This window comes from Ctenopharyngodon idella, chromosome 21 (genome assembly GCF_019924925.1).
Source record: "Ctenopharyngodon idella isolate HZGC_01 chromosome 21, HZGC01, whole genome shotgun sequence".
NCBI lineage: Eukaryota > Metazoa > Chordata > Actinopteri > Cypriniformes > Xenocyprididae > Ctenopharyngodon > Ctenopharyngodon idella.
The window spans coordinates 450,923-463,874 of record NC_067240.1 but is presented as its reverse complement, the minus strand read 5'-3'; the positions used below and the strand labels follow the sequence as shown (position 1 = coordinate 463,874).

Sequence of the window (12,952 nt, the reverse complement as noted above, 5' to 3'; positions counted from 1 at the left end):
TGGGGGTGAGTAAATTATCAGGAAAGTGAACTAATCCTTTAAAGGCAGAAATGTGCTTGTATTTTTGTCACAGCTGAAGTGTATTTTCTGCAAAACCAAACAAAATTGGAAAAATAATGACTTTGATCAAACAGGTATAGCCCCGCCCACTCAGACCATTGGTTGAGCCAGTGTCAATCAAACATGTAATTCAGTACAAGTGGTGCAGAAATGAAGCACTTCTTCACCTTTAATTATTCAGTATGAATGTGCGTTATTAGAGCTGTTAATTATGAAATTGTTCTTTTGGAGCTGAAATAATGGATGCAACTTTACACAGATAAGGCCCTAGCTAACAAAAATATGTTCTTTTAACATTTTGCATCTCACATATGCTGTATACAGAGTTTAAATTGACACAAACAACAAAAAAGATTCACAAATCCATCACCAGAAGATCACATTTTAGATGAATCACCAAACAAACGCAGCACAGTTAAATTACTCGTTATTTCAAATGACGTGTTCTGCAGAATGGGATTGGTGTTTTATTATGATTTATGTAATGGAATATGACTCTGTGGAATATGTATTCCAGACAGCAGGAAATGATTTTCATAATCATGCTTTAGGTTTGTTAATGAGCGATCAGCAGTACATAATCTCATTTACTGGTGTGAAGGAGCAATCAACATCTCAATTATTCCCGCCTAATATCGTCAATGATTTCCAAACGGCCCGCGGCGGGAATTAACTCTGCCAAGAATGTGCGCGCGCTGCTGTTGCCGTGCCAACAAACAGCATTCTGAAGAAGAGAGCGGGAAATTTCCTTCTGCTGTCCGTTATGATGTAATCACGTGACACATGCAAGGTAAGAAGCAGTTCCCTCAGAACATGTTTTTCCTCTCCGCTTCGCTACTTTTTCGTTGTTTTTCGATGTAATCACGCGCTAGACTTGACTTTTTTTCGCGCTTGACTGACAACTTTAACCGTTGCTCGCGCATGACACGTCATTCTAAAACCGCGGTGTTTGTCAACTTGTAAAAAAAAACCGCGGGTTTTTTTTGTCGTTTAACTGACAACGTTTTTCACATTTTTAATAGCAAAAACGCTTTCTCTGCGAATCCGCCCTAAGAATAACACACTATTCGTGCTCTCTCTGCTGTGGGTGTACTGTTCGAGGTAAGCAAATTGTATTTATTTATTTATTTTTACACAAAATCAGATTAAAAAGACAAAATAACCATATTTATTTCTGAGAGGATAACTGCTTAACTTTCTTTATAGTTTTAAATCAAGACACCACAGGTGAAAAGGAAAAGATTAATTAATAGATATCTCCATATTTCCCATTTGATTGATTAAAAATAGTGCAAATTTTTTTTTACAAATTTTCTAAATTGTTGTTTAAATACACAAATGAGGCTTTATCTAATAAAATATGCACTCATTCATTTCCAAAAACAGAAATCTGATGATTAGATGAAGCCAGGGTCAAAATTATTTTCATTCTGGTGACATTAAAAGATTTTTACAAAGGGATTTCTGTTTTTATCACTCCAAAAAAATCAGAAATAAAATACAATTTCACCATGTTTTTAAGAATAAAATGTGAAGACAGATAATATACGAACAAATGAACAAGCCTTCAGTATATATATATATAAAACTAAAGTTTGGTGTGTGTAAAGATTTCTGACTCAAACTCACCACATTTACAGATTAAGATTGAAATCTACAGGCGCTAATAGATGATGCATGAAAAAAGCAACAATCTTGCCTGTAGTGTCTCGCCTTAAAGAAATGAGTAGACAGTATGCAGTATATTGTCAGTTCTCTCTGTCCCGTTGTGTTTTGTGATGTCGTCACACACATTCTCTTTGTGATGTCATCACATTCTCTGTAGCGTGTCTGTTCTGAATGGAATCATGCTGCAGCATCATGTGACGTCCACTAGGGGTCCCGCTGTGTGTGAGGGTCCGGTGGGAGGGACCGCCTCGCTCTCAGTGGAACGGCAGCGGATTGGTGACACGGAGTGGTACGTCCCAAACAAAGGCAGTGGCACACAAAGGGAGCTCACACACACACACACACACACACACACATGCTGGTACGCCCTCAGCTGTTGCAAACGGCCACCCAGACCCTCCTTCTTTGTGTTCTCCTGCGCTGGAGACAAAGACGACACAGAAGCAGAACGAATCAGAGCAGCTCCATCTGTACAGCAGCCATCAGGAGCGAAAGCTACTCGTCTTTTTACCCAAACACTGTCATTATTTACTCGCCCTCGTGCCATTCAAACCTTTATGACTTTCTTTCTTCAGTGGAACACAACAGAAGATGTTTTGAGAAATGTTCCACACAGTGGCCGATCGTAATAACATCCGTTGAGCACCAGAAAACAGTCGACTTGTGCGCTATTTTCCAGCTCTTCTGAAGTCAAATGATGCTTTATGTGCATCAAATCAATATTTGATGCCATACACGCTTAAAAATAATGGTTCCAAAATTAGGTTTCCATACATTGTAAAAAATGATTTATCTTTGAAAATACAATATCAGTCTTGTGTCTTAAAAATGTAATGTTTGATTCAATGTGTTACTTGCAGTTTCTTTGTAATTATTTGTGCAATTTACTATCAATTTCTGAGTGAAAATTGTTTCAAAGTAAATCCTACACCAGATTTTTTTTTGGTTTCCTGGAGAACCTTTCAGTGATGAGTTCTTTAAAAATATATATATTTTCTTAGTGTACACACTTAAAAACTAATGTTATGATGCTTCATGATCATCTTTGTGCCGTTTGCCTCCTCTTTCACCCGGATATTCCTCTTCATCTGTTGAGTTTTGAGCGACATGGAGAGTAAATGTTCAACTTTTCCTTTATTATCCGTCAGGTTCTGAGTTTATTCTCAAAGCGCATTAGTGCTGATGACAGACAGAGATCCGCAGAAGACGGGTGTGTTACATCACAGACCGAGGAGAGGGAAACAGGGACAGATGTAACATCAGTGACCCCAATCGACTGAAGCGCCGCTCTCTTCCTCTGGAGGACAGACGCAGGATTCTCTGCAGTCTCTTTCTTTTCCATTTCAGTCATTCCGTGTGTCTGTCCATCCTGCATCCATCCGTCAGTGATCCTGCATCTCTCCAGTGCCGCTCTGAAGGTGGTGATAAACCTGTGAGTGCTCAGATACATCAAACTAATTGTCTAATTTTCGAGGATAATTTGATGTCAGTCTGCAGATATTCATGCTGCTGTGACACTAATGATTCATAAATGTTTCTTGAGCAGCGAATCATCATATTAGAATGATTTCTGAAGGATCATGTGACACTGAAGACTGGAGTAATGATGCTGAAAATTCAGCTTTGATCACTGGATATAAATTACACTTTACTATATATTCACATAGAAAACAGATATTTTACATTGTAAAAATATTTCACAATTTTTACTGTATTTTCGATCAGATAAATGCAGCCTTGATGAGCAGAAGAGACTCTTTCACAAACATTAAAAAATATTGCAGAGCCTAAACTTTTAAACATTTATTTATATGTGTGTATATATTAAAGATATCTTCATATTTATTGAAAATATCTTAAAATTTTTGACTAACTGAACAAATGAAGAGATAAAAATAGACAAATGACAGGAGACTGAAATTGAAAAACATTTAACAATCTTCATATCAACAGTATTCCTATGGGATGTTCCCGGTAATAAATGGTGCCAGAGCTTAACAAGAGTCAATTATAGAAAAATAAACTGGTAAAGGTGGCATCAGTTATCTTTCTCCAAACATAAACCTGTTCTAGATCAAGTGTAAAGGGAAGAGCAGTGATCCAGCTCACCGGGAACATTCTGGCAAGGTTCTCTCACAAACGTTCTTCCAGTAACATTAAAGGATTAGTTCACTTCAGAATTAAAATTTCCTGATAATTCACTCACCCTCATGTCATCCAAGATGTTCATGTCTTTCTTTCTTCTGTCGAAAAGAAATTAAGGAAAAGGATTTTTCTCCATATAGTGGACTTCACTGGGGTTCAACGGGTTGAAGGTCCAAATGTCAGTTTCAGTGCAGCTTCAAAGAGCTCTACATGATCCCAGACGAGGAATAAGAGTCTTATCTAGAGAAACCATCGGACATTTTCTAAAAATAAATAAAAATATATACTTTTTAAGCACAAATGCTCGTCTTGCACTGCTCTGTGACGCTCCACACATTACGTAATCATGTTGGAAAGGTCACGCGTGACGTAGACGGAAGTACCGATCCAGTGTTTACAAAGCAAACGTGCAAAGACTAAATCAAACGGCCTTTACAAAAAAAACGATGTCGGATGATTTTGAAGTTGAAGGAGAAAATGAGGTGGAGTTTTTCACGTGACCTTTCCAACATGATTACGTAATGCGTGGAGCATCACAGAGCAGTGCAAGACGAGCGTTTGTGGTTAAAAAGTATATAATTTTTATTTATTTTTTAGAAAAAGGCCGATGGTTTCTCTAGATAAGACTCTTATTCCTCGTCTGGGATCATGTAGAGCTCTTTGAAGCTGCACTGAAACTGACATTTGGACCTTCAACCCGTTGAACCCCAGTGAAGTCACTATATGGAGAAAAATCCTGGAATGTTTTCCTCAAAAACCTTCATTTCTTTTCGACTGAAGAAAGAAAGACATGAACATCTTGGATGACATGAGGGTGAGGAAATTGTCAGGAAATTTGAATTCTGAAGTGAACTAATCCTTTAATAGAATGTTTGTTTAAAGTTATCTGGTCTTTAATAATGTTCTCAAAACGAAAAAAATTATTTCTACATCGTTCAGTTGAACGTTTGTCTAACGTTTTTTAAATGTTACCACTTGTTTCAGAACATTCAAAAGTAACGTTCCCATAATGTCTGACACAACGGAATGTTCCATTAACGTTCTCTTAACCAAGAAAAAAACATTTTAAGAAACATTTAAAAACCTGGAACGTTTTCATAACTTATAGCACACGTTTGTTCTCTAGCGTCTGAAGTCGTGGTCGTTCTGCCGGTCTCTGCAGTCAAGCGTCTCTCAGCAGATCTGCCATCAGTGCTGCTCTTCTTTGAGGTTGATCTGGGATCTGTTCAGGAGGGTCTCTGAGGACGGCGCTTCCGCCCAGCCGTCATTAGTATTCTGTCGGCCGTGTGCCGCCCAGGCGAGACATCTGAGGGCTGCAGCCGCCACAGATAAAGAAGAAGCTATTAATCCCTGCAAGATTACCAGCACTGATTCTTTATCCCGCAGTAACACTCCAGTACGAGCCGCTCGTTCCTCTTACAACGGCGCGTGCGGACGGCGCCGGGTCACGGCCAGACGCTCCGGTCACTGGAGGAGCAGCACTGATAGCGCTGCAGTCTGAGTTTACTGTATTTGTTTTAAATGGAGACTTCTTGAACACATGACTGTTAAATCTGTTACAGGTCGTGTGTGTTTGTGCTGTCGGATGATTTGAATTCAGGCGGCACACTGTCCTGCGTCTGCTGGTTGGGAAGAGACAGATGTCCAGCGATTCTGTACGACCAAATCAGCAAAAAATACCCCCCGCACACACACACACACACACACACACACACACACACACCCCAGCTGTCAGCTGCTCCTCTTTAAAACAGCACACTGTACATTTGAATGTGTTTAGAATCTGAGCAGGAGAAACACACACACACACACACACACACCTCCTCTCAGTTATTTCTCAGATGTCAGTGAGGTTAAATGACTGAATTCTCTTGATTTTCAGATGATTCTCTGAGACTCCAGTAATCTCATGTGTCTAAAGTCCTTCACAGCTTGTTTAAATGGAGCGAAACACTGTTGAGAAACATCTGAGCAGTCAAAACTGAGAGATCCAGAGTTCATAAAACTCTGAGTAAGGGACCTGATTGTAAACGCTGCTGCAGTCACGTTCAGAAGATGATTATTGAGGGTCAGTCTGCTGGTTAATGGAGAGCAGTCACCTTGACTCGGTGTTCAGTCGATGTCTGTTATGAAGAGTAATATCAGCTCCTGACTGCTTCACGGCTGTCGTTTTGTCTCCTCAGCTGCAGGAAACACTGTTGCTCAACTTTACTGTTCAGGACAGTCGAATCATTACACAACGAGTTTAGAAACACAAACAGAACGTGAGGACAGAAAACAGACATGAAGAGAGGAACAGAAGCTTCAGTCCCTCATGAGACGCCTACATAGACAGCATTTCCAGGCTGTTTAACAGGTGACTCTGAGAACTCATGTTCACCTAAGATGGCTTTTGATTTGAGAGAAATGTCAATTAGAAATATACTTAATATGCATTTATTTAATTAAATCTTGAATGAATCATAGTATCAAAAAACAATTAAAAAATAGGCTATTATTAAACAGATTCTGACTCATGTGATGCATCAGGTTGACTAACGTTTCTCTTCGTTTTTTCTCCAGAATGTGGCAAAACTCTTTGAAACACCAAAATAAAATATGAGGAACAAAATTCTGATGGATTTTTCATGTTTTAGTGACTTTTTAACACTGGCGAGTGACACTATAAACCACACAATTCAGTGATGTTATATTATTAAAAAAAAAAAAAAAAAATTGTTAATTGAAATTAACCCAAAATAAAATATAAATATTAGATGAAAAATGTAAGCAAAAATTAAGTAATAAATTTAAAGTTTTAAGTTGAAGTATTAAAATGACTAAAGCTGAGTTAAAAATAAATGAAAGCTAAATATAGATATAAAAAACAAATACTAATAAAAACGACAACTAAACAAATAAAAGCTAATTAAAATATTAATAAATACTATAATAATATATAGATAATAAAAAATTTGAAAAGGTGCTGGTCATTTTTTGTCATTAGTTCACCCAAAAATGAAATTTCTGTCATTAATTACTCACCCTCATGTCGTTCCACACCCGTAAGACCTTCAGTTCATCTTCAGAACACACATTAAGATATTTTTGATGAAATCTGAGAAGGTTTTTTTTTATCCTCCATTGAAAGCAATTACCACATTCAAGGTCCAGAAAAGTAGTAAAAACATCGCTTCCGTGTTTACGTCCGAATGCTGGCTCAGTATTGGCCGAAGCTGATCACGTGATCAGCACGACGCATCACGCAGGAGCCGGCCAATAATGAGTCGGCGTTCTGACGTAGAACCTGGAAGCGCTGGACGTAAACAACGTATGAGAATGACACAGAAGAGAAGAGATTGTTGAATAAAGTGGTTATTTTTGTTTTGTTTTTGCGCACAAAAAGTATTCTCGTCTCTTCATAACATTAAGGTTGAACCACTGCAGTCACATGACTGTTTTAACAATGTCTTTAGTACCTTTCTGGACCTTGAAAGTGTTGATTCTACTATATGAGTCATAAACCTCTTGGATTTCATTAAAAATATCTTAATTTGTGTTCTGAAGATGAACGAAGGTCTTATGGGTGTGGAACGACACGAGGGTGAGGAATTAATGACAGAAATGTCATTTTTGGGTGAACTAACCCTATAAGTTTATGAACATTTAAACACCAAAATGAAATAAGTAATTCAAAATATGGTTAAAACACCTGTGATTCATCTGTATGGAAAATTCCTTCATATTAACATGGTAAATTGGGCTCTATTTTTACAGACTTTTCTACTAAAATAACACTGAAACTATTACATTCTCATGTAATCATGTTGCAAACAATTCAAAATACAGTTTCATGATGATCTGTAAGAAATATTCATAGCTGTTTATTTCACAATTAACAGAACATTAGGAAGTCTTTGCACTACTTCAGGTTTAATCATTAATATATTTTATGCGACATCTATTTAACAGACCAGGTTTACATTTCACTGCAGGTTGTATTCTGTATATGACTGTGTATGTGACATAAAAATCCTTCTTTTTGGATCCTGTCTGTGTGTTTTGGTCAGTGAAACGCATCTGTTGGCAGGCGAGACCAGAGGAAACACCATCTGCTTCAGACGGGTCCAGCACAGGAGAACAACACCAGCACCACCATAAGAACACCTCCATCACTGACAGAGAGAGAGAGACAGACAGAGAGAGAGAGAGAGAAAGAGAGACAGAGAGAGAGAGAGAGAGAGAGAGAGAGAGAGAGACAGAAGTAATGGTCTGAAGGCAGCAGATGGGTGACAAACAGTCTGGCTGCAGGAGTCAAGGTGAACGCTACACACCTGTTGTTTACCTGACAGAGCTCTGGACAGGTAAGACACAGGAGGACAGGTGTTCACACACACACACACACACACACACACACACAGGCATCAAATTCAGCTGCAGAGAACCAGCATGATTCAGAGGCACAGAATGATCCGATGCAGCTGATACCATCACTGCACCAAAAAAATGATTTTCATGCTCAGTGTTTTTGTCTTGTTTTTTAGTACAAATATCTAAACATTCTTAAATCAAGACACAATTACCTGAGAAGCAAAATGACTGAAGATATTAAAGTGCCCCTGTTATGCTCTTTTAAAGGCTCCTAGTGTTGTTTTGGCGTCTCCAAGGTCAAAAAACACTTTAATTTTCTCCTAATATCCATTCCAGCAACAGATCTTTTCTCTCAGTGTCTGAAATTCAGTCTCTCTAAACCCCGCCTTTCTGAGAGCTGCTCTGCTCTGATTGGTCAGAAACCAAACGCTCATTATCAAATCTGAATCTCAGCTCTTGATTCACAGCGATACGAACAGTAACGATGCTTTGGCAGCAGAAAACAACATCTTCTCGACATGAACAACATGAACCAAAGTCGTCTCAGATACAACTACAGTGATTGAGGGCGGGGCAAAGAGACGCTGTTCGCCAGCAGCCAATGAGCTGACATTATGCAAATTAGTTGCATTAGTTCAGCAGGAAGTGGGACTGAATTACTGACGACTCGTTTCTGGCAGTTCAGAATCGCTTTTGCACTTTGATCTTGAAACTTTGTAGAGCTTTTATTTTTCTGACCGCATCGGCAGATATTTGTTTTTGTTTTAAGCACAAACTCACTCATACATTTTTCACTAAACAAGACTTAATATCTTTAGTCGTTTCTCTTCTCCAGTAAATGTATCTTGATTTAAGAATGTTTATATATTTGTGCTGGAAAACAAGACAGAAACACTGAGGAAGAACATCATTTCAGCACATCACTATCAACACTCGTGAAGACTGACTTGTGAACAGCACTAATGATTCACCTTAAACAATCCCTGTATTATCCGCACATCATCATATTTCACGGTCTTTCAGAACAATCTCATCTTCAAAACATGGAGAAAGAGGAAGAAAGCTCCGCTCCACCGGGAGCAACACGGATGCGTCGTTACAAAGGAAATATCGCAGCCGTTTCCCATTGGCTGCTGCGTTCTGCGGCCTGAAGCTGCTCTGAATGATCGCCGTGTCTGTTTTTGACAGGCTGGAGATAAGAAAGTGCCCTCAGGTATTAGATGTCATTCCTTTTCGGCGGGAAAAAGCAGTTAGAGCCGTTCTGCCTGTGAATAGAGTATCTTGGCACAACAAAGCTTTCTGTTCTCATTAAGTCTGAGGAAAGAGCCGAGCACAATAACGGAGACACACGTGTAATCCTCGGCTCAATCGCACACCGCCGCGGAATTTCAATTGTCCTTAATAACTGAAGTTCACTATGAAGGGCACATGCACGTCTTCAGCACACACATGGTGAGCGTCCGGCTCTTGTCCATTATCTCGGATCAGTTGGCTGATCTTGATTCAATGCATTCTGAGATAACCTCAGGATCTGAACAACTGAAGATACGAGAAGCATTTTACTGTCCACAATTTTAGGATTGTTAAAATATGACTGGCTGAAACGTTTATACATTTTCTGGAGCTGTAATTTCAGTGTGCAGACATCTATCCTTTTTTTTTTGTCATGCACAAGAACCCAATTTGTATTTTTTTTGACTATCCTAACTATTCACATTGCCTTGTTTTCCCTCAGTCTTAGAAGGCAGCAGCTGCTCTTTTTGATTGGAGAACCCTTTGAATGCTGTCTTTGTAGGGAGCACACTAGGTTTAGTTTCTGAGAAGAAGCTCATCTGTTTCCCTGAAGAGCAGGAAACGTCCTCTTCATGTTCTGGTCCAGATACTGAAGGCTGCGCTGGTAAAATCCATTTAGTTTCTGCTTTGAGATGCTGTCGTGAGTCAGCGCTTTCCCTCAGGATGAATCATTCATCATGGCCTTCTCGCGCGAAAGAGGTCGATCAGATTCTAATGGCAAACTCTTTGCTGACAGAGTGTGTGTGTGTGTGTGTGTTTGAGGGACAGAAGCTGGAAGAACAGGAAGTGAGTATGAAGCCTGAAAGGTGGATGGAAGATAAGAACGCCAGAGGAAGAAGAGGAAACGCAGACGTCCTTGAGCTGAAGGTTCTCTGGAGTGCCGTGTGTGTCGTTCCTCCAGGATGTGAGCTTTCAGGAAGAGCTCTCATCTGTTTACAGTGTTTTCATGGGCTGTGTGTTTAGGAGACAGTCCTTCCTACTGTCTTTAATATTGTAGTTAAAATAGAACTTCTGAAGTATGAATTTGCTGCTAGTGATGTGCTGAAACCTCTCTCACAAAGTGTTAAAGATGAGTGTGTGTGCGTGTGATGCACCATTTTCACCCTCTGGACCATAAAACTGCTGAAAAAATCCCACAGACGCACATTGAAGGAGGAACATTTACTGTCTAGAAGATCACTGAGAGTCTTTTCATACCAGACAGACTCAAACCAGCCACAAAACCCTAGCAACCACATAGCAACAACCTGAAACACAGAACAGCCTAGCAGCTACATTACTACAGCCTAAAACACTGAGAATACCCTAACAACTGTATGACAACAGCCTAAAACACCCAGAACACCCTAGCAACTGCATAACAACAGCCTAAAACACTCAGAACACCATAGAAACTGCATAACTACAGCCTAAAACACTCATTACACAATTAAAACTGCATAGCAACACCCTAAAACACCCATAACACCCTAGCAACTGCATAACTACAGCCTAAAACACTCAGAACACCCTAGTAACTTCATAACTACAGCCCAAAACACCCAGAACACCCTAGCAACTGCATAACTACAGCCTAAAACACTCAGAACACCCTAGCAACTTCATAACTACAGCCTAAAGCACTCAGAACACCCTAATAACTGCATAACAACAGCCTAAAACACTTAGAACACCCTAGCAACTGCATAACAACAGCCTAAAACACACAGAACACCCTAGCAACTACATAACTACAGCCTAAAACACTTAGAACACCCTAATAACTGCATAGCAACAGCCTAAAACACTCAGAACACCCTATCATCTTCATAACTACAACCTAAAATACCCAGAACACCCTAATAACTGCATAACAACAGCCTAAAACACTTAGAACACCCTAGCAACTGCATAACAACAGCCTAAAACACACAGAACACCCTAGCAACTACATAACTACAGCCTAAAACACTCAGAACACCCTAGCAACTACATAACTACAGCATAAAACACTCAGAACACCCTAGCAACTTCATAACTACAGCCTAAAACACCCAGAACTACAGCCTAAAACACACAGAACATCCTAGCAACTATATAACTACAGCCTAAAACACTCAGAACACCCTAATAACTGCATAGCAACAGCCTAAAACACTCAGAACACCCTATCATCTTCATAACTACAACCTAAAATACCCAGAACACCCTAATAACTGCATAGCAACAGCCTAAAACACACAGAACACCCTAGCAACTACATAACTACAGCCTAAAACACTCAGAACACCCTAGCAACTACATAACTACAGCATAAAACACTCAGAACACCCTAGCAACTTCATAACTACAGCCTAAAACACACAGAACTACAGCCTAAAACACCCAGAACACCCTAGCAACTGCATAACAACAGCCTAAAACACCCAGAACACCCTAGCAACTGCATAACTACAGCCCAAAACACCCAGAACACCCTAGCACCTGCATAACAACAGCCTAAAACACTCAGAACACAATTAAAACTGCATAACTACAGCCTAAAACACTCATTACACAATTAAAACTGCATAGCAACACCCTAAAACACCCAGAACACCCTAGCAACTGCATAACCACAGCCTAAAACATTCAAAACACCATAGAAACTGCATAGCAACAGCCTAAAAAAAACCATAACACCCTAGCAACTGCATAACTACAGCCTAAAACACTCAGAACACCCTAGTAACTTCATAACTACAGCCCAAAACATCCAGAACACCCTAGCAACTGCATAACAACAGCCTAAAACACCCAGAACACCCTAGCAACTTCATAACTACAGCCTAAAACACCCAGAACTACAGCCTAAAACACCCAGAACACCCTAGCAACTGCATAACAACAGCCTAAAACACTCAGAACACCCTAGCAACTACATAACTACAGCATAAAACACTCAGAACACCCTAGCAACTTCATAACTACAGCCTAAAACACCCAGAACACCCTAGAAACTTCATAACTACAGCCTAAAACACCCAGAACTACAGCCTAAAACACCCAGAACACCCTAGCAACTGCATAACAACAGCCTAAAACACCCAGAACACCCTAGCAACTGCATAACTACAGCCCAAAACACCCAGAACACCCTAGCAACTGCATAACAACAGCCTAAAACACTCAGAACACCCTAGCAACTACATAACTACAGCCTAAAACACTCAGAACACCCTAATAACTGCATAACAACAGCCTAAAACACTCAGAACACCCTAATAATTGCATAGCAACAGCCTAAAACACTCAGAACACCCTAGCAACTTCATAACTACAGCCTAAAACACTCAGAACACAATTAAAACTGCATAGCAACAGCCTAAAACACTCAGAACACCCTAGCAACTGCATAACTACAGCCTAAAACACTCAGAACACCCTAGCAACTGCATAACTACAGCCTAAAACACTC

General features: G+C 39.7%; 1 long non-coding RNA gene across 1 annotated transcript; it reads left to right on the top strand.

Moving 5' to 3' along the window:
* The first annotated feature begins 1,100 nt into the window (after nucleotides 1-1,100).
* On the top strand, nucleotides 1,101-6,484 carry LOC127504363 (uncharacterized). The gene is made up of 2 exons (XR_007927352.1): nucleotides 1,101-3,160; nucleotides 6,057-6,484. It is a non-coding gene; the product is annotated as an uncharacterized LOC127504363 (long non-coding RNA).
* Nucleotides 6,485-12,952: the final 6,468 nt, after the last annotated feature.